Raw genomic sequence first — 4,298 nt, 5'->3', positions numbered from 1 at the left:
GTGTGCCTTGGCAGTCTGGCTCCAACAAGGCGTGTAGGACAGAGAGTGAATACACATACTATACAGAGATGCTGTATGAGAAAACCAATCTGTTGAACATTGAACAATGTAAATCTATTCTAGTTTACCTCAACAATGGAATTATGATCAGTAAATGGCCATGTCATGGGACCTTTAAACACTTCCTTCTTTAATTTTGGAATTTTACACAATTGAATCCACCTACAATTGTGTGTATTGTATTTAAATGTTATTACTTCGAGTTCAGGTTATATGATTTTTTTCTTCTTTTCTTTGTCAGGTCCAACTGTTGAGGCGGAGAGGATGACTTTCTGTCATTTAAGATGAGTTGCCCTTTATACATAGAGTCACCTAGTCTCCTCTGGTCTGGACTCATCTCCTTGTATACTGTCATTCCACAACTGACCTAAAAACGCACCTTGGAACTGCTCACATCATTCTGTTAAGATGAGCATTAAGCAGCCACCTAGTGCTCTCAAAATGCTTTACAAGAGTCACTGTGCACACAAGTTTCAACAGCCCCGAGCTGTTTGTCTTAGGAACCCCTGGGAACCACTTTGATAGATTCAAGTTCTCTTCAGCTAAGTAGATTGGCGGAGGGCTGCAGTTAATCTCATGACTGATGTATCTTCTCGGCCGCTGGTCACAGTAGTATCAATGGTCGGCAGACAGATCAAAGCATTCCTCTGTTATTCAAAGTGAGAAGCCTTAGACCTGCAGTGAATACTATTCTCATTTTATAGACACCTAAAATGTATGTAAACTTGAAATGATTGTTAAGCTTTTTTGTATAGGTTGATGTTAATCAGTGTGGGTGGTTTTACTGAAGCAGACAAACTTGAAAGCGTACTTATCACATGTTAGGCGACAAACTGCTTTTGAAGGAAAAGAGCTACTTCATCTGTGTGTGTGTGTGTGTGTGTGTGTGTGTGTGTGTGTGTGTNCCCTGTAGCGAGTACAACTCTAACACAGAAAATACAACGAGGCGTTCTATGCTGCCCCAGAACGCCTCGTTGGAGATTTGTCTTTTTCCAATTTTTCTCAGAGAAAAATTGGAAAAAGACAAATCTCCAACGAGGCGTTCTGGGGCAGCATAGAACGCCTCGTTGTATTTTCTGTGTTAGAGTTGTACTCGCTACAGGGTGTACTTTGAGGGTTTGTGACTTTGCAGACCGTTGACATGCATAAAAAGCTACATAACACACAAGGGGACGGGTAATAACCGGAAAAGCATGTAATGGGACCTTTAAAGGAAATGTTTTGTAATATACTTTATATAAATAAAAAAAGGACAATCATAAATTATTGGAACTCACAATACATAATTGTACATGCAGGGAGCAAAACTCTGAAATGTCCTATTCCTTTGATATTGTCTAACTATTAAAAACTCACCAATGATCTATGCTGTTGTACGGTCTGACATCATCTTCATTAGAATAAACATGTAAATCATAGTTTATTTTTGAAACAATATGCTACCTCCTGCTGCCATAAAACGTACTGAAAAGCACAACATCTACAATTGAAAATATTCCCCAACAAACACATTGTTCGGTCCTGCTTGAGTAGTTGGCTGAAGACTATTGTGGACCGGTTGCTCAAGGAGAGTTTTTTCTTTAAAAAACAGAAAAGCAATTATTTCTGACTCATTTTAGGATTATTGTATGAACAGATCGGATTGAGGCTGAAAAACAAAAATAAAAATATGGTTTAACCCCGGCCTTATCCTTTAATTGAAAAATGCTTTCAATTGATAAATAACAAATATATGATATATATGCACGTAAACTGCTACAACATAATAGTGTTTCTACGATAATATGCTAAAACTATTAGTAATTTGAAAAAAAATAAAAGCAGAGGTTAAGTTGTATTACCACCTCCATTGTTCTTGCTCTTGCCTTTCTTCCATTTTTAATCACGCCATGCAATTGAATGCATATCATACATCTATTCACACCCACACTCCTTATATTACACGGCACACACTATTTCGTTCTCTCTTTTGTCGCTCCATCTCCCACAAGGGAACCACTGCTCTTATTCTCTCTCCCTGATCTCATGCCTGCTGATGAGGGTTAGAGAGGACTGTGGAGGGGGTAGGGGAGGTGGGATAGTTTGACCTGCAGGTGTTTCCCCGTGAGCACAAAGACCTCTCCACAGGTCGATAATGCACACACTAATGGCTGAGAAGTGACTGGCCAGGAATGAGAAATAGCCCTCATCAGTTAGGGTAATGGTGTCCCTGGGCCCTCTCAGCCCATTCAAGGGGAATACTGTCAGATATGTGGGCTTTCTGTGTGTACCTGCTCATGTTAATTAGAGACAGTAGCAGACCATCTCATGTTTCATCGGGCTCATCCCTTGGTCGTATATCATCCTTATGAGGGTAGCAGTAGAGGATGAGAATTAATAAAATAAGAGAACACTCTTGAGTGAAGCGTGCTGAAAAGTACAATCACCATGTGACTTATTTATTCATTGAGACTTTGTAACATAGCATGAATATTTTTCATGTGCTAGGTAAAATGTGTGAAAAGGGTGATGAGTTGGCTTTTTGTTTCTCAATGTGCGATGCATGATGCGTAAGAAACAGCAATTAACAGCGGTGATCAACATGGTCATTCTTTGCTTTCAAGTACTCTTTCAACAGCCAGTCAATGCAATCAAGTAATTTCCCCCGCATTTAATTACACAGTATTGCTGTAATATCAAAAGACAAATATGTATCAAGTGAAGATCACCAGCTATCTATTTCACACATAGCTGCTGGTTTGCTTTAAGCAGACATATTATAAGCCAGTCTTATATCCGATACCCTTTAGTGTGTTACTTTCATCTTCACATTGATGATGGCTGAAAAGTGAAAGCTCTTGAAAATTCTGACATCAGTTTAATGTTATTGCGTTAATGCTCGACATTGGTATAATTTCAAGACACTTTTAAACTTCCGTACGTCCCTCTGGTCATGACCGCACTTAGGGAATGGAATAGCCATGATAATGATTTCAACAAAATGGCTCTCCTCATTCACCTTCAGTTCAGCACAGAGTTGCTAACAGGCAGGACAGCTTGATGTTTTTCTAAAAATGGCCTCGCAGGTTACTCGTCCTTGTGTCTTTGTACGTGCAAACATGTTTATTAAAATGTGCATGCATGCGTGTCTTGGTACAGCAGGGTGTGAGGGGCATGTGAACCATCATGATGCACTATTTTTGGCAACAGAGACAGATGCCTTGTTTACGCAAATCAACGTGACACAAAAAAAGAAAGGACCTGGGCTATATACTACATTTATACATCTATACACGCAGAGTAGATAGACTGTAGAGAGGGATATTAATAAAGTCATATATATTGGCTATATAGGTTTGTGTTATGCGTATAAATTGGCCCACATGCATCCCTTAGCACAGTTGGAGAGGGAGTGGCTTTGTGAGTCAGATAATTGAATGAATCAGCCGTGATGAGACTGCACATGTCTTGAAAGAATAAGAAAATTCTTAAATGCATAAAAGGAAAGACATGAAGTTGACAAAGGATGTTGTTGTTTATGTAACAAAACATAAGTATGGTCAAATTGTGTTTACTTGTTTCTGTCTGTACTTTCTCTTCAATTAAAGGTGACCTATCATGCAAAATGCACTTTTGTACGTCTTTTATACATGAATATGTGTCCCCGGTGTTCCAGGGAACTCACCAAGTGTCAGAAAACACAACCCTCTCTATTTTCCTCCATACCCAAATCTCTTAAAAAGGGGCTGCAACGGATCTGATACAGACTGATCCAGATTTGAACACTTCTATGATGTCACAGAAGTATGACAGACTCTACTACTTAGGTATAAGGATGAAAATAAAATAAATAAATCCTACGTTACTAGTCGGGGTTTACAAAAAAGACTACACACACAAAAACTTACAGTACCTCCACCCGAATTATCGTTCGTATTTCTTTTGTAAAATGTTGTAATAGGTTCTTCGAATTTCACACTGGTAATAGTACGGGATATAAACTTATTATATCACAATCCTGGTATGGACATATATCCGTATAAATATGTAAAGATAAAAAGTTTTAATGGTTTGTCTAGTAAGTAAAATCGTAAGGAGTAAAGCGTAAGTTAAATGCTGACAGAATACCCGTGACCTAAGACCACTCTTGTCGGTGGTAAGATGCCGAGCACCGTAACATGATGCGTAGAGGTGGCGAAAGCTTGCCGTTACAGGCACCGCACAGAGGAGGACATAACACCTCCAACCCGGGTTAATCG

This window comes from Notothenia coriiceps, unplaced genomic scaffold (genome assembly GCF_000735185.1).
Source record: "Notothenia coriiceps isolate Sejong01 unplaced genomic scaffold, NC01 NC01_scaffold00037246, whole genome shotgun sequence".
Classification (NCBI taxonomy): Eukaryota; Metazoa; Chordata; class Actinopteri; order Perciformes; family Nototheniidae; genus Notothenia; species Notothenia coriiceps.
This window is presented reverse-complemented; position numbering follows the sequence as displayed.